Source organism: Triticum dicoccoides, chromosome 2B (assembly GCF_002162155.2).
Source record: "Triticum dicoccoides isolate Atlit2015 ecotype Zavitan chromosome 2B, WEW_v2.0, whole genome shotgun sequence".
Lineage (NCBI taxonomy): Eukaryota > Viridiplantae > Streptophyta > Magnoliopsida > Poales > Poaceae > Triticum > Triticum dicoccoides.
In genome coordinates this window covers 125,062,815-125,076,398 of record NC_041383.1, presented here as the reverse complement: position 1 = coordinate 125,076,398, position 13,584 = coordinate 125,062,815, and the positions used below count along the sequence as shown (strand labels likewise).

General features: G+C 46.0%; 1 pseudogene; it reads right to left on the bottom strand.

Moving 5' to 3' along the window:
• Window positions 1-8,249: 8,249 nt before the first annotated feature.
• Window positions 8,250-13,374, bottom strand: LOC119360636 (annotated as a pseudogene).
• Between the last annotated feature and the right edge of the window lie 210 nt (window positions 13,375-13,584).

The window sequence follows — 13,584 nt, the reverse complement described above, 5'->3', positions numbered from 1 at the left end:
ACAAAAAAAAGAAAAGAAAAAAGTGAGACATAAAATAAATGCACGCACATGTCGAATGGGCCGGCCAACTTTGATTATAGTTGATGTTTTGGTAAGATTAGATTTGATTTAGCTCTGAGTAATGGAAGGCAAGAAAATTTTGGATTTAGTTGAGATTTTCTGAAGATTTGATTTGAATGAGTTAATGCATGATCTTATTTTAATAAAGTGCCGATTTGACTGAGTTAATATAATCGATGTTTTGATAAGGTTTGATTTGATTTAGGTATGAGTAGTAGTAGGCAAGGAAATTTCGGATTTAGTTGAGATTTTCTGAAGATTTGATTTAAATGAGTTAATGCATGACCCTATTTTGTGAAAGTGCCAATTTTATTGAGTTAATGCACGCGTCAAATGGGCCGGTACAAATTGACTGCACTTGAGCGAAATATCACTCAAGACAATCACAGGTGTAATATAGTGTTTGCTTATGAGTTGATGGAAGTGAGGCGAGACTAACAACTCCCCCTTTTTTGCGAATACGCAAAGATTGCGTATCATTTCATTGATAGGAGGGGTGAAAAAATACAGAGGATGATTGCTACAGCGGCCACGCGTACACAAGTTGGCGCGGGCTCAAGTTGCAGGAGCAATTAGGGTAGGGGTTGCTCATCCCCGATACATCAAGCTAGAGCCTATCTCTCAGAGATCATCATCGCCAAGCCGTTGGCGCCGGCGCTAGCCCATAGGCGAGTGCCTTCCTGAATAGATAGAAGCAAGTTAGCGATGGAGGGGTGCAGCTGGTCGAAGACACACCCATTCCGGTGATTCTAGATTGCCCAGGCGGTGAGGGAAATGATGGAGTTTCACCCCTTCCGTAGAGCAGCACGCGATGTGGAGCATGCGTTGATCCACCAATCCACAAAAGGCGTGTCCGGGTCTGGGATCGTAGCGGCCGATCTGCACCAAGAGAGAACCTCGTGCCAAATTTGGCGGGAGAAAGGGCAAGCAACGAATAGATGGTGCATGTCCTCGGTGGCCTGGCCACAGAGCATGCATCGGTCATTGTGTGGTAAACCACGACGGGCGAGGCAACCAGTCGTCCAGCACCGATCCTGCAGGGCCAGCCAGATGAACGCTTTGATGCGAAGGGGGGCCCATGTCTTCCAGGTAAGCTTCCAAGATGCATCCGAGATAGAGCCGTGGAAGAGCGCAAGATAGCAGGACTTTGTCGAGTAGACGCTGGACTCCTTCCACCTCAGTGCAGCACAGCATGCCCGGCCACGAGGGTTGTGGTTTGCAAAGCGCGCCAGAGGTCGATGTACTGGACAAGGGCGGCGGGGCCGAGTGCGCCGGCGATGTGGCCCTCAGCCACCGTCCGGACGCGGCGATGACGTCGAGAGACCATAGAGAAAACCAGGGGCGCAACCTCAGAGATGGACTTGCCCTCGATCCAGGGATCCGTCCAGAACTTGCATGAACGCCCATCTCGCACTTCCCAGGTGGTGGAGGCTCTGAAAATCTGCGCGGCTGCCGGGTCGTGGGGGAGGTGAAGCTGACTCCAGGGACGCGAAGCATCGGTGCGCTGGAGCCATAGCCATCCGGCGCGCATGGCAACACCAATGCGCTGCAGGTCACGGATTCCCATGCCGCCGAGGGAGGTGGGGCGGCACACTCGGTCCCAATTGACGCGATACTGCCCGCCTCGCGCATCCTTGCGGCCAACCCACAGGAAGCCTCGGATGACCCGATTAACCCGCGCGAGGATAGTCTTGTTGACGACGATGGTGACGAAGATGTGGATGGGCATGGCGCAGAGGACGTGCCTGCAGAGCGCGAGGCGATCTCCGAGGGAGAGCATGGACCCAAGCCAAGTGGAGAGCTTCTTCTCAAGCTTGTCGACAAGCGGCATGAGGCCGGCCGTGGAGGGCTTGCGGATGGAGAGCGGAAGGCCAAGGTACTTCACCGGGAAGTGGGCAATCGGGCATGCCATCTCAGCTTCGATCATGGCAACGTGCTCCTCGGTGCACCGGATGGGCGATGCGGAGCACCTGGCGAAGTTTGTGCGGAGCCCAGAGACTTTGCCAAAGATGTCGAGTAGACAACGAATGGTGCGGAGGTCGCGGGTGTCGGGGTGGCAGAAGATGACAACGTCGTCCGCATAAGGGCGACGCTTGAAGCCAGGTGCCTCGTGGTCAGCCGCTGTAGGAGGCCTCGCTCGACGGCTCGCTGGAGAAACGAGTTGAGCACGTCGATGACACAACTCCCCCTTTAGAGTAGAGATAATGGACGTGTCAAATGGGTCGGTCCAAATTGACTGCACTTGAGCAAAATATCTCTGAAAACGATCACATGCGTAATATAGTGTTTGCGTATGAGTTGACGGGAGTGAGACGAGACTAATAACTCCCCCTTTAGAGTAGAGATAAGCATTGATGCTAAAGAAAAAGCTCAATTTATTTTACTATAAGCACCTCCCTAAACGCCTTGAATTATATAAGGCCTCAGGTGGCCACCAATGCCCGTGCGTTCACATCTCTGTATAGACTCAAAAACAATCTTAAAGAAATCCTACAATCCTGAATAGGCAGGCAGTCCCATATCGCCCGTTTGAAGGACAGGTCCCAAGCAGCGTTCTATTTAGAGCACGGTAAATTAAATATCATGAAAACTACTCTTTCGCCTTTCTACTTGACTCGATGTGTTCTAGCTTTATACTAGCGAATCTGGCGCGGTGGCACGCCGCGCCCGTCTACAGTTTATATTGTACATCCTGATTTATTTTGTGCATTCACTTCATTTGTAATAGTTAATTAGAGAGCAATTTTGGGTTGCAGCAATCGCACAGGGTAATTAAAAAGTGATTTTTTCTTCAGATTCTAAATCTTTGGTTGCTACGCTCCACTGAGCAGCTCTCCCTTGGGCTGATAGGGTGGACCCAAGACTTACTGCCAGTCGCTTCTTCTTTTTCGTGTCTGATCTCTCTTCTCTGTGGCACGCTTTCAGCAGGTTCCCCACTTGTGGCGTCTAACGCATAGAGCATATAAGGCAGTACCACGGTAGTGCGAGGTGTCTTCGCTACATTTCTCATAGGTTCGCCTCCTGAACACCGATGATCGAGCACCGGAAAACCTATTACTACGCACTGCCCCCTCCGATGATCAACTCATAAATCAGAAAGATACACACCTATAACAATTACACATGTCAAAATTCAGAAAAGAATTGGGTCAAGCACAAGTTTTCACCAGCCCTCATCTACTTCTTTCTCGCGAACTTTCCCACAAGTCCCCCACTCGTCGCGTGTAGCACGTAGAGCATCTAGAGCAGTACCGCGATAGTGCAAGATGCGCTAGGTGCAGTGAGTACTCACCTCATGGATCGACACCTTTTCGGCAATGATTGCAGATTCGCCTCTGAGCACAGACGATCGAGCACCGAAAAACTTACTACTATGCACCGTTCTAATCCGATTTGTCTTGTTTTGCTGAGAGCTCCTCAGACGTTCAAATAATCTAAAAATTGGAGTGAATCTTCCTCCTAAACATCTTGTACACTCTACATCTTTCTAGTTATGTATATGTAATTATAAAGACACCACTATGAAGATACTTTGTATGCCATACACTATACAGATCTATACCAAGATATTTAAGGATACACATATACAAATACACCATTAAAGCAGTGTCACCATATAATCCAAGTAAACATGGATTTTCCCGTTTCTTATTTTCTCGCATTTAAGTGAGTTCGGTTTAAATATGTTTTAAGATGTATGTTTAAAAACAAATTTTATTACAAAAACAATTTGAATTGCCCACAATATGATATCTATGATCGTGATTTGGCAAAATACATACAAATAAGTATCAAAGTTTAGTATAAATAGCTATAACAATCTCACATAATAAAGTTCAGAAAAGAATCGGGTCACGCACAAGTCTTTTTTATCTTGACTGTAAATAAATTTAAGATTTCTAAGGGGCGATGAACCTCTTCACCAGGTCTCATCTACTTCTCCCTCGCGCGCTTTCCCGCACGTCTCTCACTTGTGCCATCTAGCGCGTAGAGCATCTAGGGCAGTACCGTGGTAGTGTGGAGCGTGCTCGCTACCGATGCAGCGAGCAGTCACCTCACGGACCAGTACCTTTTTGGCACTGCTCGCAGATTCGCCTCCTGAACACCGGCGATCGAGCGGCGAGCGGTGCCGGTGAACTTCGCCCATCGTACACCGAGTTCGAGTTATAAAAATAACCACAAACTCTCTTCTTTTTCTCCATCCCAACAACGTGCCTCATTCCTTCTCCCTAATTTTCACCTTTTTTCTTCCTCCGGTGACAAAAGATCGAGAGGAGGCCCCCAATGGAGGACGTGATCTCAGAGTTGATCCTAGTTCTCATAGCTGGGCTGCTAGCAGCATTGCTTGGCTTCTCTATGCTTCTGTGTGCAATGATCCTAGATGATCGTCATGACGCTGCTGCCCGAGCGGTGGCTCTCCGAGGCACTGGTGGCCCTGCCACTGGAGGGAAATATGCTTGGTAGTGCTCTACCTGCGCTACGTAGGAGATATCATGTTGCTCTCCTTCATATTTTTGCCTTTCGCCACTAGAGGCAGATATGCTTGGTAGTGCTCTACCTGCGCTACCAAGGAGATATCATATTGCTCTCCTTCATTTATTTTTATTTTTATTCCTTCTTTGGGTGGTCTCATCTTGCCGGTTTCATGGTTTTTCTTCTTTGTGCTTGTTCACCTTGTCACATGTTAAAGGTATTGTGCAATATAGATTTGTTCTTGTTTTCTTTGGCGGTTATATACTTTTTGGAAAGCATGACCGATAGATAGCACACCAAGGTGAACCAATAATTGTTTAATAGTCAGTAAACCGTTTGATTATATACTTTTTGGAGAGCATGACCGATAGATAGCACACCAAGGTGAACCAATAATTGTTTAATAGTCAGTAAATCGTTTGCATATGCGGCGGATTAGAACTTGGTGTTTCACAAATTGTACATAGCTAAAGGCTGCACATGTTTTTTTTCAACGACCAAAAAGTAAAATGAAATTGAACTACACAGGCAATAAATAAATACAAAATCAAACACATAAAAGGAAACACACATGACCTTAGTTAGTAGACCACAACCAACATACATGACATAGAAGTACAAAGACAAATATTTTTACACATGGGAAACTACAAAATACGACCTGATCTCCTCGATGCAACGACAACGTCTAAGCAATCCTGTTAGACTTGCTTGATGCCGCACCATCATCGATTAGAAAATGCATTGGGAAACTCAGGGAACCGTCCGAAAACAATATCATTGATTTCATCCACCACAGTGTTTGTAGGACAAACAATAGCTCGGCTAGAAAAATACCTCACATTATTGTAATTAAGGAAAAACGAATCATAGACATAATCAACAATAGCTGACATATGATCTGCTTTAGGCTGAAGCAATAAATCATCACGTATATGAATCCAAGACGGCATAGACTCATCACCTTTACAATGCATAGGAACAGAACCAGTCCATATCTGAAGGCAAAACACATAAGTGGTCTGATCCTCCCCCAAGCACCATGGTGCATGAGCCTTGTTATCAGGCATGAATTGTTGAAATGGATCAAAATATGGTCTATTACAAAATGAAAAGGGGTTATGATTAAAACTGGGCCAAATTATCAATAAAACTATTGAGCAATCTAAGTGTGAAAACTTAAAACTAATCCTTAAGAAATGGATCAAAATATGGTGTGTATTTTAGAAATTAAAGAAAGAGTTGGGCGTCACTCATTTTGTGGGATGAGGCTCCAATGAACATATATGGTCTAAGATTAAGCTGGCTCTGTGTAAAGTTGAGTCATCTATTTTGTATTAACTTAGTATAAAGTTGAGTCATCTATTTTGGAACGGAGGGAGTACAATGTATGAGCGTCGGTAAGTCCATGTAGCTGCCGCTTCACCACTCATCATGTGTTGGCCAATGATCAGAGGTACAACAAAAACCAACAAATAAAAATAGAGAACTGCACAAAGGATCAAAAGCATACCAACCATAATTGGAATTGAGGAAATCGCTTATACAAGAAAAGGAATCAGCATATGTGGAACCAAACAAAATTTAGATGCTTCTAAAACAAAATTTCGTTGGAAAAAATTGTATAGAAAAACTTATTTGAAATCTGCCCAAAAACTGAACAAATAACAAATAACTTAAAAAAATGCAGCTGGCCTGACGCGCGAAGCTGCTGGCCTCGGCCCTACCGCAGCCCAACCGCCCTTGACTCAGCGCGGCCCAGCCGCGCGGCGGCGCCCGCAGCTACTGGGCTCGGCCCAGCGCGCGTGGCCGGCCCCCGCCGCAGCCGGCCTCATTTTCTTTCGGCCCAGCGGCCCACAACGCATTAGGGTTAGGATCCCGACCGTCCATTTCAATCCGACGGTTCGGCGCCGTTTTCGCCAGATCGAAGCTCTGATCCGACCGATCCATCAGAAACCCTAACGCCATTCCGCCCCAGCACCTCTCTCGCTCGTCCGTTCCTCTCTCGCCCGCCTGCTCGGTTCCGGTGCGCGAGCCACCGCCGGCGCAGCGAGCCAGGGCGGCACTGGTGAGGCAGCCCCTTCCCCTCCCATCTCTGTTTCCGCGCGCGCGAGAGAGAGACAGAGAGGCGCTCGTCGTGTCCCCCTTTTTCTTTTCTGCGTGAGAGGGAGGAAGAGGAGCGCGGCAACTCTGCGCCGTGGCCATCCTCCTCGCCGGTCGCGCGTCCTCCCTCTCCGGTGAGCGCGCCACCGTTGAGGGATTTGACCGTGGTGTTAACTCCCTTCTCCCCTTTTTTTCTTGCTTTCTTTTCCCTGCACGCTCGTTTCAGTTACGTTATTTATTCAGACAATGTGTATCTGGATTTCAGCATGCTTCGTTGTGAACCTGCTCTGCTGCAAACTTGTATCCTTCTTTTTGGTCGTGTATTCTCTGGCATATACTGAATTCTTTTCTCAACTTTTCGTGGGGGAAATATATGTTGCGTGATAACATGGCACAGCAAAATAAACCCGACTAAAACTGAATCGGCATGAACCGAAAGCGACGCATCGATTGGGCCAGCAGCTGAATCGAAAGCGACGCATCGATTGGGCCAGCAGCGGTTGAAACATAAACCGATCAACGCAAAAGAAGCACATAAGAAGAACAACCACGCAGCCTACCCCACATCCAATCAAAAATGCTAAAGCAACCAAACGAACCATCACACCAGTTTAAAAAATTTGAAACAAAAAACCGAATCCACAAGGCGTTTCTACACGGCCATTTACCAAAATAATAGCACGTGTCATGTACATAATTCACCATGGATCACTTTCATACAAGTGGGTGAATCTTGGGGCAAAAACTTTGACTGCAATAGAGGCTTGGGTATACATGTTTGTGTTGATATGCAAAGCTCATCCTGACATAGGTTTTCCTATAATACTCCCTCCGTTTCAAAATAAGTGTCTCAAGCTTCGTACAACTTTGTACTGAATTAGTATAAAGTTAAGACACTTATTTTGGGACGGAGGGAGTATAACTTAGCAAACCAGCTTGGTTGTGCATACCGATTTGTCCCGAAACTGTGCACATGTATGTAGCATATCGATTTGTCCAGGAGCTTTCTCTCTGTGTGTGTGTAGAAGTGAACCAACTTAGCTGTGCATGTTGATATATTACAGGAAGGAGTACAAGATGGAGCTAGCAAACACGTTTATGAGCAAGGATCCCTGTGGTGGAGCCGCTCGTGGCGCAGAGGGCGACGGTCTTCGCGGGCAACGACCAGCAGTGTGGGAGGCCACAAGATAGCCTCTACTCCGATGCTTCCACCCCCGCCATGTATCCTCCGTACGGGACGACAAAATCGCCCCCGGCCCTTGCGGCAAAATCCTTGTCAAAATATAAAACACATCGGTGCTGTCGCCATGCTAAGAAAATCATCCTGCCCTTTAATATAAATCGATCGTGGGTTTGATTCGAAAATACTAAACCTAACATAAGGTCACGTGGCTTTCCATACCTAATCAATAAATCTCCCCCTGATTTTAACTGGGTGGGCCTCCCTTCCCTGATTCATCCAATCAAAAGCTGCCGCTTAACCCATTACCTTAACTGGGTGTCGTAGGGAAGGAAGGTTTCGTAAGGTTACGTACAATTTGTTCGTAGGTCTACCATTTCTTTTGCCATAGCCCATATGTGTGCAGCTACTCATGATCCGATCAATCCCTTAGCTAACCACCGTCCATGAAGCTCATGTCCACGAACTTCTTCACCTCCGTGTCGCTCAAATGCTTCTCCCACGACTCTCCCAGCCATGTCTGACCCGGCCCGGTGCACCCAACCTCCGCGAAAAAGATGTTGCTAGTTTCGTTGCCGTGGTGAAACCCACCACCCTTGCGGGACGACGATGTTGGACATGTTCATGTGGTAGTAGTCGGATGTGGCGTACTGGTTCCACGCACGTCCGAGATACTGGCTTCCGGTTCCTTGGAGCTCACCACCCTTGAACACAAAATTGCCAGGGTCGCCAGGGCGGAGCCTAGCGTGCGCCGTCACACACCCGGGCTGCTAGCTGTATAGGGTCATGTTGGACACGACGGTGCATCCCTCATAGATGGACCGCGCATAGCCAAAGATGAAGTCGACCCCGCCCTCGATAAAGCATTCCCGGAAGTAGTGCTAGCCGGTGTTGTCACAGAGAGTATCCTGGAAGCCGTGGAAGGCGATCTGGTCAGCGTCGACCAGGGACGCCTGCGCCTGGGTCGTGTTCCTCTTGTCGACGGTGTTGTGTGTGTTCCTGAAGGTGATATCCTGGGCAATGAAGTCGTCAGCATAAACTCTTAAGGTGGCGCTCTCATACGCCCCTGTGGCCGCGGCCGGCCGTGGATGAGGCCGTCAATGCTGCCGTGGCCGTAGTTTTTTTTTTTTGCCAATGTCCGTGGGCGTAGTTGTTGGAGCTGATGTCTGCGTTCGAGTAGCCCTCCCCTTCCAACAAGATGAAGCCTTTCACTACTAGGGAAAACCCTAGGAGTAGCGCTGGTTTTGTGCTCATTAGTAGCGTGGATAGACGCGCTACTAATAAGGCGCTACAGCTATTGCTTAGCAGTAACGCGTGCTCGCACGCGCTACTGCTAGGACAAATAGTTGCAGCGTTTGTTCACTCCCACGCTACTGCTAATGTAACTACTGGCAGCGTGTTTTCTCTCCATCGCTACTAGTATTTTTTAGTGTATTTATACGCCATCGTACAAATATTGATACAATACCAGTTATGAGGTTTACATCATTATGTCCATAACAGTGTGTCAAATGAAGGTGGATTAGGTTCAAGTGGAGGCAATATGTGGTGCATGTCAAAAGTATACTACTAATCCAAACTTGATCTAGTTTGGACTAGTAGTATTTTTGATATGCACCACATGTTGCCTCCACTTGAATCTAATCCGCCAGCACAAGCTACTTAATCATCATCATAGTCATTACCACCAACAGTATTTATTTAATCACCACTAACACTAGCTAATAATAATCATCATAGTCATTACCACCAACACTAGCTATTTTATCATCATAGTAATAGTGTAACACATCATCATCCTCAAACTCATTTCTAGCTAGCTAATCACTCCTGCTGCTCTCTCTTAGGTAAAATAACATAAAACATGTACAGCTCTCCTCCTTGATCAAGTTGGAGCATGCAGATGAACCTGTCTCCTAATCGTGGGTAGCGCATCTGTTTGCTGCCCCCTAGTACTTCTCTGCGCTCCCCCATCACATATTTGGTCCAGTCTTGCACTATTAAGCATCTGTCGCTAATCTTGAATGCACTAAAGTAATCTGTAGGATATCTTGGGCGTAAGCTGATAATACTCATGGTACCTTTAGTCTCGATCCCATAAGGCACAACATTCATCGGGAGTACATATTGAAGAACATCGTATGGTAACATACTTAGCAATGAAGTTTAGCTTCAAAAATAATGTATGGAAAAGATGCACTAAGAACAAATAGTAAAAATCTTACCATTCTTCCTAAATAGATGTGATCGTAGTTCATTACGAACACTATTGGTCGCACGTTTTCAGTACTAACATTTCTAAATGCAAGAAGAAAATTTGTCTTGACAGTATCAAGATCCGCAAGCCATGAAACATAATGACTGAGCTCCTCGCAGTTGAGTTCAGCCCCGACACACTATACGGTCCTATCTATCAAGCGCTGAACATGTTCGCTTGCACCGAAATAAGCTGACAATACAAATTAGTTGTCAACTATTTTTGAATAAACAATAACAAAGACATAAATATGGTTGAGAAACTTACATAATGGTATAACTGGAGGCGTTTGCACATCGACCCAGATGTCGGTATTACATTCAATATCATCTTTCGGACGAATATCAAAGGTGTAACCATATCAGGCTCAAATGCATAAGTCTTGCATAGTGCTCGCCATGTTTTGCATCCAAAATAGGTGTAGTCGTCTGAATTGTATAATTTTACGTTGAAAATATAACCATGCTCGGTCTTTAAGTAAAATTTCTTTTCCTCCATAGTACGACTGAAACCTATTGCATGACAGGGGATACGCTAGTAGAATAGTAAAAAAAAAGATTTGTCATGCTTAATGTCATGCTTAAATTATAAGTTGAAGCAAATGAAGCAAATGTCATGCTTAATTACGAAAAAAGAGTTGTCTTTGTGACTTACTATATCCACTTCGAAGTTTTCGTCCAGCTTGATGCTGAAGCGCCTATCATCATCTAGGAAGATTCCGTCGCACAGGCCGCGCTCGTCTTCGCAGTATTTGCAAACACCGAAATCCTTTTCGTCGTCAGACATTTCCTATGTTCATAGTTAAAACATTAATTGAAAAGCGATCGAAGACAACTACCAGGATACTCAACCCACAAATCCGGGGCGCTCGATATTTCCTACATATTCTGGCACAAGTCATGCCAAAATGCACGGAAAAATCCGGCATGACCTTTGCTAAAATAGGACATATCGAGCGCCTGAAATTTGCCGGAACGAAAATGAACCAACACTCCGGCAAAACATAGGCCACTCCGAGATGTAACCTGCAAACATGACCGGCCACTTGGATATTGAGCAACACAAGATATACATTTCAAAATATCTTATAGGACTCAAATTAGCATGCATTCAAAGCAAAAGTAAATCATCTAATGCGTCCGTACATCGTCGAATATTATCACTAATACATCACAAATAGTGTCATACATATAACATCACTAATACAACTAAAACCCTAGCACACGACGGGTATCGGCGCGGGCGGTGGACACCCACAGAGAAGGAACCATCACGGGATCATAGCTCCAGTGAGATCCCTGGAGAACCTGCCAGGTATTGGAGAACCTGTGTTCCAACGCAAACAAGTAGCGACGGACGTGCGTGTCCTCCTCACTGACACGGTGACGCACCACCTCCGCGGAGTCCTCGAGCCTCTGGACCGTCACTGGCCCACGCGACCGTCACCAAAGAAGGTTCGGGTCAACGACAGGCTGGCTCCTCACCAACCTGCGCCCCCCAGTAGGTAGCGCCTCTCAGTACCACTCCGGCAGAGCCCAGTCCCGGACATGGCCCATCTGGTCAAGCAGGTGTCGTCCTCCGCCGACTCAACGACGAGGAAGCGGGATAGGCATCATCCACGTCGAGGCGGGAAAAATTGCTTTAACTAAAAAATATCAACAAGTTCTTACTAACTAGTTCTATTAATTCAACTAGTTCTTACTAAAAATAAACTTACTATAAATAAAAATATTCTAGTACCTAATTAGTACCTACTTCTTACTAACTAATTAGTACCTAGGAACTACTGCCCTAATTACCATCTAATTTGATGAACCTATAGGGGTGGAAAGTGGTAACGGATATTCCAATTATCCAACTATAAAGTGAAATAAGTGGTCAAATTTTACTCGTTTTAAGATTCATCTTAAAAATTTGATTCGTTTCCACCCTTACATGAACCCTAACTCATTTGAGCCGCATCCGCATCCGATTTGTTTCCACTCTTACATGAACCCTAACTAATTTGATGCAACTAAAATATAAAGAAACCCTAGGCAGAGGTAGGGGAGAGGGAGGAGCAGGCGTGCTCACCTCGGGTGCCTGCAACGAGGGAGGGGCAGGGCGGCGTCGAGGTCAGGGTCGGGGCTCGGACACGCGGCGGATGGCGGCGTCGAGGTCGGGGTCGGGGGCGGCGTCTGGGGCGGCGTTGAGGTCGGGGGCGGGGGCGGCGTTGAATCTGGGGCCGGGGCGGCGTAGAGGGTGTGCGGAGAGCGCGCGGCGGCCGACGGGCGACGGCGGCGGCGAGAGTGGAGAGTTGGATTTGGGGGAAGTGGTCGTGGGGAAGGACGAACCCCGTGGTTAAGTCAGAAGTAGCAGTAGCGCGTTCCAGGAAGAGCGCTACTGCTACGTTAGCTACAGCGCGTTCTGGGATACACGCTACTGCTACTCCTTTCTCTTTTTTCCTCTTTTTCATTTAGTTTTCTTCACATTTTATTTTTTTTCCTTTGACCTTATTCTATTTCTTTCATTTTCAATTATTTTTCTATTTTCTTTTCATTTAATTTTATATCCTTTAGCAGTAGCGAGTTTAGATTAAAACGCGCTGCTACAAATAAAGTAGCGGTAGCGCGGTTTGTTATAGGTCGCTACTACTATGTGTAGCCTATCGGCTAAGCCGTGGGAATTTTAGTAGCAACGTGTTTAGAGCAAGACGCGCTACTGCTAGAACTTTATCTGCAGCGCGGTTTTCTCAGGCGCGCTACTGCTACTTAGCACCAGCGTGCTTTTTTCACCCTCGCTACTGCTAAAGTTCTGTGTATAAGGTTTTCCCTAATAGTGTTTCTTCCTTGGGATGGTCACATTCTCCCTACATGCAATGCAGAATTCATCTTGAAAATTTGAAAGGAGTAAAAGAAAAATACTCGAATGCAAACCTGTAGCTCCCTGCCCGGACGTGGATCCTGGCCCACTCGTGATTGCCGTCCGACACGAAGTTCACAGCAGACTGAATCCTCGTGAAATCCCCTCCCCCTTTAGGCCTCCCTTTGGTTTGTAGGATTTTTGTAGGAATTTTATAAGATGGGATTTTCAAAGGAAAAATTTCTATGAAGCCCTTTGGTTTGTAGGAATGACTTCCTATTTCTATCTAGGATAGGATTCAATCCTTCACATTCAAAGGAAAAAACATTAGCCTAGACTCGATGAAAATATTCCGATCCTATGCATCAAATAACATCTCTTTCCTTATAGGAATTGAGATGCATGTCATATGAAGTTCCTATACCTATAATATTCCTATCCTACGAACCAAATGAGGCATTACTGTCCATGATATATATATATGTTTGGCGTTATAGATATTAATATATTATGACATAAAAAAGATACTAATACATTTTTTTAAATGTTGATCAAATTTAAAGAAATATGACTTAGAATATGCTTGAGTAAATTTGAAACTAAGAGAGTAATAATTTTTTTTGCCTACTTTTGGTGTCATTAATTTGCACAGGGGAATTAGTAGAGAACA